The sequence below is a fragment of the Lissotriton helveticus genome, chromosome 3_1 (genome assembly GCF_964261635.1).
Source record: "Lissotriton helveticus chromosome 3_1, aLisHel1.1, whole genome shotgun sequence".
Classification (NCBI taxonomy): domain Eukaryota; kingdom Metazoa; phylum Chordata; class Amphibia; order Caudata; family Salamandridae; genus Lissotriton; species Lissotriton helveticus.
In genome coordinates this window covers 63,183,900-63,198,025 of record NC_136061.1, presented here as the reverse complement: position 1 = coordinate 63,198,025, position 14,126 = coordinate 63,183,900, and positions in this window count along the sequence as shown.

Sequence of the window (14,126 nt, the reverse complement as noted above, 5' to 3'; positions counted from 1 at the left end):
TCTTCCTCTGCGGATGCGTGGTACGGTGGCGAGGGCGAGGCTGGTAGATCGTAGCTGGCGGGTGGGCGTGTAGAAGGTCAGGCGGTCGTTGAGGTACTTGGGGCCCAGGTCGTGGAGAGCCTTGTGTGCGTGGGTGAGGAGCCTGAACGTGATCCTCTTGTTGACGGGGAGCCAGTGCAGGTCTCTCAGGTGGCCGGAGATGTGGCTGTGTCGGGGGATGTCCAGGATGAGTCGTGCGGAGGCGTTCTGGATGCCTTGGAGTCTTTTCTGTAGTTTGGCTGTGGTTCCGGCGTAGAGGGTGTTCCCGTAGTCCAGTCGGCTGGTGACGAGTGCCTGGGTGACCGTCTTCCTGGTCTCGGTGGGGATCCAGCGGAAGATCTTGCGGAGCATGCGCAGGGTACTGAAGCACGATGAGGAGACGACGTTGACTTGTCTGGTCATTGAGAGGGAGGAGTCCAGGATGAAGCCCAGGTTGTGTGCGTGGTCTGTTGGCTTGGGAGTGGAGCCCAGGGCAGGGGGCCACCAGGAATCGTCCCAGGCGGAGGGCGATGATCCCAGGATGCGACTTCCGTCTTGTCTGAGTTCAGTTTCAGGCGGCTGTTCTTCATCCATTCGGCGACGTCTTTCATCCCTTCGTGTAGGCTGGTTCTGGCGGTGGCGGGGTCGTTGGTGAGGGAGAGGATCAGCTGCATGTCGTCGGCGTAGGAGATGATGTTGAGGTTGTGTTGGCGTGCGATGGTTGCGAGAGGGCTCATGTAGACGTTGAAGAGGGTTGGGCTGAGTGATGATCCTTGTGGTATGCCGCAGATGACTTCGGTGGCCTCGGATCTGAACGGGGGGAGGTGGACTCTGGGTTCTTCCGGCGAGGAACGAGATGATCCACTCCAGTGCCTTCTCTTGGATTCCGATGTTGCTGAGGCGCTGTACGAGGGTGCGGTGGCAGACAGTATCGAACGCTGCGGAGAGTTCCAGGAGGATAAGGGCTGCTGTTTCCCCGTTGTCGAGCAGGGATCTGATGTCATCGGTGGCTGCGATCAGGGCGGTCTCGGTGCTGTGGTTGGCTCGGAAGCCGGACTGCGAGGGGTCGAGGGATCCATTCGTCTCGAGGAAGGCGGCGAGCTGTCTGTTGACGGTCTTCTTGATGACTTTGGCAGGAAAGGGGAGGAGCGAGATGGGGCGGAAGTTCTTGAGGTCGGTGGGGTCCGCTGTTGGTTTCTTCAGGAGGGCGCTGAGCTCAGCGTGCTTCCAGCTCTCCGGGAAGGTGGCGGTGTGGAAGGAGGTGTTGATGATGTCCGTAGATGGGGTGCGATGATGGAGTCGGCTTTGTTGAAGACGTGGTGGGGGCAAGGGTCGGTAGGTGATCCGGAGTGGATGGTGTTCATCGTGCGGGTGGTGTCTTCGGTGCTAACTGGGGTCCAGTTGCAGAGGGTGGTGGTGGGGGGGCGTTGGTTCGATGGTTGGTTGCATGGTTGGTGTGCCGAAGCTGTTGTGTATGTCGGCGATCTTGCGATGGAAAAACGAGGCGAGTGAGTCGCAGAGGTCTTGCGAAGGAGTGATGTCGTTGTTTCCGGCGCTGGGGTTGGAGAGCTCTTTGACGATGCTGAAGAGTTCCTTGCTGTTGTAAGCGTTGTTGTGTAGTCGTTCTTTGAATGCTGTCTTCTTGGTGGTGCGGATCATCTGGTGGTGCCTGCGGGTGGCGTGCTTGAGGGCGGTCATGTTGTCTGTGGTCTGGGCGTGGCGCCAGGCTTTCTCGAGGGTGCGGCAATTCTTCTTGGAGTCCTTGAGTTCGTCGGTGAACCAGGGGGTTTTCTTGCTGCCGGGTCTGTTCGGAGGGTTCTTTAGTGGTGCGAGGTCATCGGCGCAGGCGGTCAGCCATTGTGTGAGGTTGCTGGCTGCTTCGTCGGGGTCCGTTGTGCTGGAGGGCGGGTTCTGGCTGAGGGAGGTGGTCAGCTGCTCGGCGGTGATCTTGCTCCAGCTTCGGCGAGGCGCCTGTTGTGGGTGGTGGAGGGTCGTGTTTCTCCTGAAGCTGAAGTGGACACAGCTGTGATCGGTCCAGTGAAGTCCGGTGGAGTGGCTGAAGGAGATGTGCTTGCTGGCGGAGAAGATGGGGTCAAGCGTGTGGCCGGCGTAGTGGGTGGGGGTGTTCACCAGTTGCTGGAGTCCGAGGTTGGCGAGGTTGTCCAGCAGGCAGCGGTATTCCTGTCGTTGTTGTTCTCCAGGTGGAAGTTGAGGTCCCCTAGGAGGATGTAGTCCGTGGAGGAGAAAGCGTGCAGGCTGATGAAGTCTGCGATGTCTTCGCTGAATTGTGTGCGTGGTCCAGGGGGTCTGTAGATGAGGGTGCCTCTGAAGGTCGTCTTGGGGTCGGTGTGTATCTGGAAGTGGAGGTGTTCGGCGGCGGTGAAGTTGTCGTTGCAGTTAGTCGAGATGCGGATGGTGTTCCTGTGGACGATGGCGATGCCTCCTCCGGTCTGGTTGACGCGGTCTCTCCGGATGATCTTGTATCCGTCCGGGATGTCGATGGCGATGTCGGGCACTGAGGAGGCGTTCATCCAGGTTTCTGTAAGGAAGGCGACGTCTGGTGATGTTGTGTCGAGCAGGTTCCAGAGTTCCACGGCGTGTCTGTGGAGGGAGCGGGTGCTGAGCAGGATGCACTTGAGGTGGTTGCTGGTGGTGCTCGGCCTGTTGGGCGCGGTGCCGGTCCGGTGGCAGGTGAACTTGCAGGCTTGGCAAGTGAAGGGTCCGTGGGTGCGTTTTGGGGTGGCTCGGTAGCAGGCGGGGTTCCGTCTGGTGTTGAGCGCGATGAGGGTGGCGGCGTCGTAGGTCCGTTGTGAGGTCTGGCATCGCCGAGGGCCAGGGGTTCTGGTGCTGGGCGCGGTCCAGGCGCGGACGGGCGTAGACGGGCTTGCCTTTGGCGCGCCTCTGGCGCACAATCGGCGCGCGTACGTGCGGACTCCGCCATAATGGCGCAGTGGGAGGGGCGGAGTGGGAGGGAGGAGCAGCTGGGAGGCGGGAGCGGGGTGGCGCGGGGAGGGGATCGGTACACGGCAGAAGAGGAGGCGGGGGCCGCAGGGGAGCAGCGGCAGGGAGCAGGGAGGGCGAGGAGACGGCAAGGAAACCCAAGGAAGAACAAAAAACAAGAACAAGCTCAGGGACAGAACAAGCACTGGAAGCGAGCAGGGTCAGGCAGGTAGGGACACCGGGCACACTCACGGGGAGGCGCGCGGTGGGTGGAGCGACCGTCACCGACCAGAGTCAGGTCAGGTCACAGCTCCCCGCCGCGCTACCACCACTTAAATGATCCGAAGGGGGGGAGGAGCAGCTGGGAGGCGGGAGCGGGGTGGCGCTGGGAGGGGATCGGTACACGGCAGAAGGGGGGGTGGGGGCCGCAGGGGAGCAGCGGCAGAGAGCGGGGAGGGCGAGGAGACGGCAAGGAAGCCCAAGGTAGAACAAAAAACAAGAACAAGCTCAGGGACAGAACAAGCACTGGAAGCGAGCAGGGACAGGCAGGTAGGGACACCGGGCACACTCACGGGGAGGCGCGCGGCGGGTGGAGCGACCGTCACCGACCAGAGTCAGGTCAGGTCACCAGTCTGCTCAAAACACCATGAATCTCAAACTTTCAGCATTATACATTTATTTGGGTGTTGTATAGTTCACTGCGTGTAACCCTCTGGCTACTCCAGAGCACAAGATCTGGAAAGAGCACCGGCCAGTCAGAGAAAAAGGTGATCTAGAGGGTGGACATGCCGGATCAGGTAGGGTAAATGCGCCTAGATATTATGTGGTTTTAACCCCTCATGGCCCAGTGGGTCTATTACAGGGTTCTCCAACCTCTTCTGTAGTGAGAGCTACTTCTGATCAGTGAAAATCATTGTGAACTACTGAAGGCTAAACAACTTGCACATCGTTACCAGACACCTGCACGCCCAGCTTCATTTACTTTAAGCCTAATGTCCATAGAGCCAGAGACTATGCTTTGGAAAAAATACTTTGACTAGAGGGCACTATGACAGGGCTGCCATGTGTGTCGGTGAGAGCATGGTCTTTGGGGATGTATGAACATGTGTGTATATGAATGGGATATATGTGTATTGGTGACTGAGAGCCTGTGTTGTATGTATTTGTGGCACAGGACACACCTTTTGCCATATGTGGCACAGTTACTTGTATAATACAAACATAAAACCATTTCCTTTAAATGGGAGAAATGTAAAATGCAGAAAATGTTTTAAAAAATCTTAAAAGTATGGGGCATTTTTCTGCACTTTAAAGCACTCCCACTGTGCACTGTATTTTTCAGTTATACATATGGCACAGCCCACTGCCCACTGGGAGCAGGAGGCCTGCTGCTTGTAAATACAGCCCTTTAAAATGGGAGAAAATTCAAATGAAGAGTTAACGTAATCATTAAGGCAACTTATCATTTGAATTTTCTCCCATTTAAAAGCATTCAGAGACATCATTTTGTTCTCACACTCCAACATTGATTTGACAAGGACTTTTGTTTAAGGGTTAAATACCTCAGTGCTTCAGTTCTTCGCCTCTGTGCCCCAGCCTGGGTCATAAATCAGCCTTGGTGCTGCTCATTAGCAGGCTCTGCTATCTGCACCCTGATGATAACAATGTAAAATGAACACAGCCTTCCCTGAACCTTAAAAGGAAAATGAGGCTGTGAGCTACTACTCTAAGGTGTCTTGGGGCTACTGCTAGATCTGGATGGACTGGTTGGAGACAGCTGTTGTAGGTGATGACAGTGAGCTTTCGGATGAAGCCTTGGGAGATGCTGACATCTAATCTGCAGCCCCTTCGAATGTCCAAGATCTTTGTCTAAGTGAGCTTTAGAGAGATGCTGGACATCTATATGAGGATAATATGCCTTCAGTCTTTGAGGTTACAGATGTCTGGAACAGAGGAGAAGTTCAGAATGTTGTGTTGTAGTAGCAAATGTTGATGCTGTTAATGGTGCATAGAGCCCCAATGGGTTCATGTGGAGGTTGAAGATGACAGGGGGACTAGAGGAAAGCTTGTGAATCTACAGATAATAAGGATCTTCAGGCGACCTGGTGGCGCCCATGTGCATAAACTGATGTTGGTTGGGTACGCAGGAGGACAAAGTGAAGGGCATTGCCAATGAATTCCATTCAAGACTTGAGACTGGCAGAAAAGATATCATGGGGAAATGACGGGCACACGTCAAACAGAGGGACGTGCGTTATCAGAGCACAGGTCCAAACATGGGGTTTCTTCAGAAACAAAGAAGCCAGGCCTCAGTCAATGTCATTTATAAACCCTGTTCCTGTTTCGGTCCCTGCCCAAGAATGCCTGGCGGCTGAGCCCTTACTTCCAGCTTTCGCCGGCTGCAGGAAACAAGCGGTGGTATGGGTGAGGCACTACAGCCAGCCAGTGTGAGGTCACAGAAGCAACTTACCCCTTGGAGACCAAATAACCCTACACCTCACATCTGGTGGAAAAGTTAAATGAAGGGATCAATTGTACTGTGCTGCCATGTAGTGTTCACATAGTTACCCTAAGTACACCCTGCAGAAGGGAGATATTCCCTATCTTCCATCACCCTCTCACCATCAGGAAAGATGTCTGTACCAATATGGGACAGACAGACACATCCCAATGGCACTTGGAGTACTACAGGGCAAGCATTATAGAATGAACCTGAAGTGTTCTGTGTGAGGTGACATGGAAACACCCCCATTCTAATGATAGGTTGAAATGTAAGTGCCTGCCAGGGAGCTTCCTGACATGCATCGTCTTGGGAATCATTGTGACCAAGCCAGTCCCGACATTTAAAAAAGTATTAGCCACAGATGTAAGACCCATAAGCAAAGGCTCATGACAGTCCAGTCAACCAAGATTCACCACTTTATCTTTATTACCTCCTGGGTGGAGGGCAGAGACTTTGGGAGGCAGATGCCCTGTCGACTCAGAGCTGCCAACACTGTGCTACCCACGGTATTAAACCTGTTTGTTGCTGCCCATCAGGCCTTCCTTAGCAGATCAGATGATCTTTTCTCTCCACTGCTGTCTCTCTGAGGAGTGTTCCATGGCCACTAAGATGAAAGAAAAACAGCAAGTCCTGAGATACCATTTGAAACAATGGATTTTCACTCAAACGTGCAAGAGATTAGGGCGTGCTAAGCTTTTAAAACAGGCAGAAGTCCATCTCCCAGTCCCAAGCACTTGACTGGAACCAGTTCCTAGTCCAGAAGCTGTAGGGACAGCACCAGTCTGAAGAACCTGGAGGTGAAATGGTTTGGGTTTGATTTGGCCGTGGAACGAAGGGAAGTGATGTCAGTGCAGTTGTCCCAACACGTGGGCTGCAGCAGTAACAAGGGAGACTGGACATGCCCACGCCCCCAAAGCTGCATGTACCCGGAAGTAGCACAACCCATACAATGCTGCAGGTCTAGCGCCCCCTACCTAAGGTAACAGTGGCACGAACACTGCTCGTCCGGGCCTGCTACCTATCCTGTTCTGGGGTCCCGCTCTGCACATACTATGAACTGAAACCTCTTAGGGTGCCCTCTGCATGGCTTATCATCTGCAGGTTCTGCAGGGACACAGTGTCATCGTCACGCCTGGTAGTGGATCCAGGATGGGGCAACTTCAGGCCACAGCGAGCTCTTCGTAAGTCACCGAGCACCTGTCGCACAGGTAACCTGAGCGCCTCATTCTCGCTGCCAATCCGGCCTGGGCCGATGCCAGCTCCCCCAAGCCGAACACTGGACAAGGTTTCAATATCAACTTGCGAATTCAAAGGCAGAGGAGAGAGCTACAAGGAAAGGGAAACCCCAATGAGGGCATAAATCAACCTATAGTGTAGAGAGACCTGGCCTCTGGTTCATGCAAGACTCAGGTGCAGTCCCTGGAGTTCAGGCTATGGGCAGACTGCAAGACTCAGGTGCAGTCCCTGGAGTTCAGGCTATGGGCAGACTGCAAGACTCAGCTGCAGTCCCTGGAGTTCAGGCTATGGGCAGACTGCAAGACACAGGTGCAGTCCCTGGAGTTCAGGCTATGGGCAGACTGCAAGACACAGGTGCAGTCCCTGGAGTTCAGGCTATGGGCAGACTGCAAGACTCAGGTGCAGTCCCTGGAGTTCAGGCTATGGGCAGACTGCAAGACTCAGGTGCAGTCCCTGGAGTTCAGGCTATGGGCAGACTGCAAGACTCAGCTGCAGTCCCTGGAGTTCAGGCTATGGGCAGACTGCAAGACACAGGTGCAGTCCCTGGAGTTCAGGCTATGGGCAGACTGCAAGACACAGGTGCAGTCCCTGGAGTTCAGGCTATGGGCAGACTGCAAGACTCAGGTGCAGTCCCTGGAGTTCAGGCTATGGGCAGACTGCAAGACTCAGGTGCAGTCCCTGGAGTTCAGGCTATGGGCAGACTGCAAGACTCAGCTGCAGTCCCTGGAGTTCAGGCTATGGGCAGGCTGCAAGACACAGGTGCTCCCCCTGAGTGATATGGATGTCCCAAAATGCCAGGGAAAATGGAAGTAGCATCATGCACTCACTCTTCTACCTGCTGATTCCATCAGAGGGCTGAGCACGAGCCCCAGCATTCACCAATCAACAATCGCCTCTTGTAACTGGGTGATTAGAGGACGTCCAAGGATGGGCACTGCAGAAAGCTGCCTTCATGGCTCCTGGCACAAAAGGTGGGCTGGAATAGCTGCTGCTAACCATGGCTTCCAGTGGTGGGTGGCCATGCTTTCCCTGGTACTGCTAGGATTACAAAAGGGACCTGTGCTGCACTGTGCATATGGATTGCAAGCTTCACAGATTCATAAGAGCAGAAAGGCACTCCTCTGCAAGTGTAGTTTTCCAAGTTTGTTATATGTTTCCCCCCAAAATGTGGACCATACACAAAGCACATTTTAGAAGTGTGTAAAAAGTACAAGATGCTAATGGCTCACCGCATAATGCACGAGGCACTCAATCGCAGCAGCTGCACTAAGTAACGTTTATAAAATGACTTTCTCAACCTTCTCCCAAAAAACTGCATACTGATAAAGAGATATAGCATGAAAGTTCTTGGTGCATGTCTTTATGGAGCAGAACTATGGGGGTTCGCTAACATCAATGGGTTGACAGTTGCAGAGAATACATTTTTACGTAGGCTAATCGGCGTCCCGCAGAGTACACCATCTATTCCTCTCCTCTATGACCTAGGGAGGAAAAAAATTGAGGATCAGGCTCGGCTGCGCCCACTATTATTTTGGAGGCGCATAAAGTCTACGCCTGAACTGGCCCACTACGCTGCTGCATTTATGGACATTGTTAACTCTGATCGGTTCCATAAAATCATGTGGTTAAAAGAAATCAGGAATCTATTAAACAAGCTCCATCTTGACCACTTATGGACTATTACTGACCCTGCAGCTTTTCCCTCCAAGGATTTGTTGAAGAAAATGTACTGGGACATGATACTCAGCTCGGCTTTGTCATCTAACCAGCCTTCGGTGTTAATTTCCCAGTTTTTGGAACATAAATTAGTCCCAACTTGTGAACATTATTGGGACTTGATCACACAACCATTGGACAGAAAGCTGTACTTCCAGTTTAGGGTGGGCTGTCTACCGCTTAATGCATTTACATTAAAATGGTCCCCTGGTAATGTTAACACCTGTGCCCACTGCAAGGATCTTGTTGAGGACATTCCACACTTTCTGTTCGCCTGCCCCCTTTATGCGGCTCCAAGACAAAGATGGTTAAAACCTGCATGTAGAAATTTAGGGACTAGAATACATCAAGAAGCGCTTAGAATTCTAAGAACAAATTGCTCCCCTTGTATCGCCATTGCTCTAGCCAAATACTTGGGCTGGGCATGGATTACACGCACCCGCACTTTTATCTCATGAATTGTTTCAAAATTAGCAGAATGCTTTTAGATGATTTTCTTATTCACTTGACGCATCAGGTTTCTACTTTTAAACGGTTGTACATTTTTAAATATGTTTTCGACAGCACTCTATGTTTAATGTGTATTTTAATTGTGGTAATGTAGAATAGTATTTATTATGTATAGACTAGGGTGAAAATGCTTTTATGACAATGCTGTCGAATAAAGCTTTGAAACTTGACTTGATAAAGACATATATGATGTGGGTGATGGACAGAAGTTTTTTTAAGTATAAACACTACCATACACATTCCATATGTTCACTCGCACTGGTTCCTGTCTTCTTTGCGCCTTCTAGAACTTTAATATATTCAAAATAATTGTCATTTGTGTAGTGGCACTGTCATACTAAGGCTATCCAAAATGTGCTTGGAATTCCCACCTTCAAGCCAGGATCAGCATTATACTATGATGAGCCCTGCCAAGCCATACGTGTATACAATATGCAAAGAACTACCACCATAACTCAGGGACAAGATGTATAGCAGATGTGGATGTCAAGCAAGCCCACAATGTCAAGAAGTGCTATCCTTGTGCAATGAATGTCCACAATGTGGCAACAATGTCCTCCATATTGCCAAAATCATCAATGTTTCAAGGATGCCCAAAATATGCCAAGAATAACCACCGTCATGCCAGGGTGAGCATTGTGGCATGGTTGGGTACCATTTTGCAATGTAAGCTCACAATATGAGAACAATTACCACCATAGTGTAATAGATGGTATTACCACCATAATGCCAGAATCATGGGTGTTCTATGGATGCCAACAATAATGCCATAATTACCACCATCACACCAGAGTGATCGGCGAGCTGTGATTGGGTACAACTGTGAATGGCTGCAAAGAATTTGCATAATACTGCCTGGAACACCACTGGGCACCACTGTCTGATGAATGCACACAGTGTTATGAAGGACAACCTGAGTTGTCACATTATGCAGAAGGGTTTGCTGATGTTATCAAAGCGGACCGATTTAACAAAATTAGATGGTTTAAATCACTAAAATTAGCATTATGTGAACTAGGACTAAATGAACTGTGGTCCGATCCAGCCGGGTCATCCTTCCCATCTAAGTTATTTATAAAAAATCTTTTCTGGGAACGGGTTGAAAACAGGAGTTTGCTTAGTACTAACAATGGGTCTATGACTACTGCTTTCCTTGAGGTTAAGCTGTTTCCTACGTATGAAATGTACTGGGATTATATATCGAAACCCATGGATAGGAAACTGTTTTTCCAAATGAGGGCTGGTTCTCTACCTCTACGCAACTTAACATCAAAGTGGAGAGATGGAGGTCCAGCTACTTGCCCAGTATGTGGGGAAGGAAAGGAAACGCTAGGTCATTTTTTGTTCTCCTGTCATGTATATTCCGCTCCTAGACGTGTTTGGTTGGCACCTATGTGTAGAAATCTGGGTACTAAAAGTAGTATGGTAGCCTTGCGTATTGTAAAATCTACCTCCCTAACCTGGATTATAATAGCGACTGCAAAGTATTTGGGGTGGGCGTGGGTAATTAGGCAGAGATTGCTAGTAGGGTAACTACTCTCCGCTTAGTTGAACAGAGACTGCTAGATTATCTATTCTCTGTTCCGTCCCACGTGAGGTGTCTTTTCGGATGAATAATTTAAAAATTTTTACTGACTTTTAACAGTGATATTGGATTGTTTTTTAACCTGATTTTTATCAAATGAACTTTGCACCTGTGATTGTATGAAGTATGCTGAAATGTAATTATATTTTTCTTTTATGTTCAATGTGCTTATGTCATATTCGATCTTTGTAATTTAATTGCATTTTATTATGTGTTTGTATGTCTGCTTTTATGAGTAATACTCGAATAAAGCACTTTGAATTGAATTATGAAGGACAACCACTCAGGGCCAATGCTATGCCCGAGACCGCCACCATCATATCGTGAACGCCCACAGTATGCCAAAAATTACAACAACCACGCAAGGGTCATCATTTTACCAGGACGGCCAAAATGCCACGGATGCTCATGAGTTGCCAGGAAATTACCTCCATTATGCCAATGTCATCCTTTTAGCATGGTTTGGCATCGTGCAATCTATAACCACAAACTGTCAAGAAGCCGCACCGATATGCAAGAGACAGCATTTCACCAGGAGCTGGCCATGGGGATACTCTCTAGGATGTCACAAGTTGTCAGGAATTAGCAACATAGTGCCAAGACCGCAATTTTACCAGAGTGGGCAATGTGTCTTATCCCATGGATGCCCACACATTGCTAACAATTATCACATCTATGTGAGAGCCAGCATTTTAGTGTCTTTGGGCCATGGGAACTTTCCTATGGATGCCACAGGTTGTTACAAAATACCACCATTGTGCCAGAGCACACAACACAATGAAATAGTGCTCAGATCTTCACACATTTTGGCATGAACCTAGACATGTGCACATAAAGCACATGCACACATTCACAACCACACACAGCATCAACATTTTTTAGAATTTCCTTCTGATTTCTATGGTCAGCTCCTCTGGGTTGATGCTCTTACTCTCATACAGCAGACATGCTCGAAATTGGAGGGAGGAACTCTGAGCGTCTCGCAAGCAGGAATGCCCAGGGGAAGGAAGTAAGCAGCTGTACCGGGGGTAGCAAGTGTCAAAGCCTGGGGGAAGGAAGTAAGCAGCTGTGCCGGGGGTAGCAAGTGTGAGTGCCTGGGGAAGGAAGTAATCAGCTGTGCCGGGGGTAGCACGTGTGAGTGCCTGCGGAAGGAAGTAATCAGCTGTGCCGGGGGTAGCAAGTGTGAGTGCCTAGGGAAGGCAGTAATCAGCTGTGCCAGGGGTAGCAAGTGTAAGTGTCTGGAACAAGGAAGTAAGCAGCTGTGCAGGGGGTAGCAAGTGTGAGTGCCTGGGGAAGGAAGTAATCAGCTGTGCCGGGGTAGCAAGTGTGAGTGCCTGCGGAAGGAAGTAATCAGCTGTGCCGGGGTAGCAAGTGTGAGTGCCTGGGGGAAGGAAGTAAGCAGCTGTGCCGGGGGTAGCAAGTGTGAGTGCCTGGGGAAGGAAGTAATCAGCTGTGCCGGGGGTAGCACGTGTGAGTGCCTGCGGAAGGAAGTAATCAGCTGTGCCGGGGGTAGCACGTGTGAGTGCCTAGGGAAGGCAGTAATCAGCTGTGCCAGGGGTAGCAAGTGTAAGTGTCTGGAACAAGGAAGTAAGCAGCTGTGCAGGGGGTAGCAAGTGTGAGTGCCTGGGGAAGGAAGTAATCAGCTGTGCCGGGGTAGCAAGTGTGAGTGCCTGCGGAAGGAAGTAATCAGCTGTGCCGGGGTAGCAAGTGTGAGTGCCTGGGGGAAGGAAGTAAGCAGCTGTGCCGGGGGTAGCAAGTGTGAGTCCCTGGGGGAAGGAAGTAAGCAGCTGTGCCGGGGGTAGCAAGTGTGAGTGCCTGGGGAAGGAAGTAAGCAGCTGTGCCGAGGGTAGCAAGTGTGAGTGCCTGGGAGAAGGAAGTAAGCAGCTGTACCGGGGGTAGCAAGTGTCAAAGCCTGGGGGAAGGAAGTAAGCAGCTGTGCCGGGGGTAGCAAGTGTGAGTGCCTGGGGGAAGGAAGTAAGCAGCTGTGCCGGGGGTAGCACGTGTGAGTGCCTGCGGAAGGAAGTAATCAGCTGTGCCGGGGGTAGCACGTGTGAGTGCCTAGGGAAGGCAGTAATCAGCTGTGCCAGGGGTAGCAAGTGTAAGTGTCTGGAACAAGGAAGTAAGCAGCTGTGCAGGGGGTAGCAAGTGTGAGTGCCTGGGGAAGGAAGTAATCAGCTGTGCCGGGGTAGCAAGTGTGAGTGCCTGGGGAAGGAAGTAAGCAGCTGTGCCGGGGGTAGCAAGTGTGAGTGCCTGGGGAAGGAAGTAATCAGCTGTGCCGGGGGTAGCACGTGTGAGTGCCTGCGGAAGGAAGTAATCAGCTGTGCCGGGGGTAGCACGTGTGAGTGCCTAGGGAAGGCAGTAATCAGCTGTGCCAGGGGTAGCAAGTGTAAGTGTCTGGAACAAGGAAGTAAGCAGCTGTGCAGGGGGTAGCAAGTGTGAGTGCCTGGGGAAGGAAGTAATCAGCTGTGCCGGGGTAGCAAGTGTGAGTGCCTGGGGAAGGAAGTAAGCAGCTGTGCCGGGGGTAGCAAGTGTGAGTGCCTGGGGAAGGAAGTAATCAGCTGTGCCGGGGGTAGCACGTGTGAGTGCCTGCGGAAGGAAGTAATCAGCTGTGCCGGGGGTAGCACGTGTGAGTGCCTAGGGAAGGCAGTAATCAGCTGTGCCAGGGGTAGCAAGTGTAAGTGTCTGGAACAAGGAAGTAAGCAGCTGTGCAGGGGGTAGCAAGTGTGAGTGCCTGGGGAAGGAAGTAATCAGCTGTGCCGGGGTAGCAAGTGTGAGTGCCTGCGGAAGGAAGTAATCAGCTGTGCCGGGGTAGCAAGTGTGAGTGCCTGGGGGAAGGAAGTAAGCAGCTGTGCCGGGGGTAGCAAGTGTGAGTGCCTGGGGAAAGGAAGTAAGCAGCTGTGCCGGGGGTAGCACGTGTGAGTGCCTGGAACAAGGAAGTAAGCAGCTGTGCCGGGGGTAGCAAGTGTGAGTGCCTGGAACAAGGAAGTAAGCAACTGTGCTGGGGATAGCAAGTGTGAGTGCCTGGAACAAGGAAGTAAGCAGCTGTGCCGGGGGTAGCAAGTGTGAGTGCCTGGGGAAAGGAAGTAATCAGCTGTGCCGGGGTAGCAAGTGTGAGTGCCTGGGGGAAGGAAGTAATCAGCTGTGCCGGGGTAGCAAGTGTGAGTGCCTGGGGGAAGGAAGTAAGCAGCTGTACCGGGGGTAGCAAGTGTGAGTGCCTGGGGGAAGGAAGTAAGCAGCTGTGCCGGGGGTAGCACGTGCGAGTGCCTGGAACATGGAAGTAAGCAGCTGTGCCAGGGTAGCAAGTGTGAGTGCCTGGGGAAAGGAAGTAAGCAGCTGTGCCGGGGGTAGCACGTGTGAGTGCCTGGAACAAGGAAGTAAGCAGCTGTGCTGGGGGTAGCAAGTGTGAGTGCCTGGAACAAGGAAGTAAGCAGCTGTGCCGGGGGTAGCAAGTGTGAGTGCCTGGGGAAAGGAAGTAAGCAGCTGTGCCGGGGGTAGCACGTGTGAGTGCCTGGAACAAGGAAGTAAGCAGCTGTGCTGGGGGTAGCAAGTGTGAGTGCCTGGGGAAGGAAGTAAGCAGCTGTGCCGGGGGTAGCAAGTGTGAGTGCCTGGGGGAAGGAA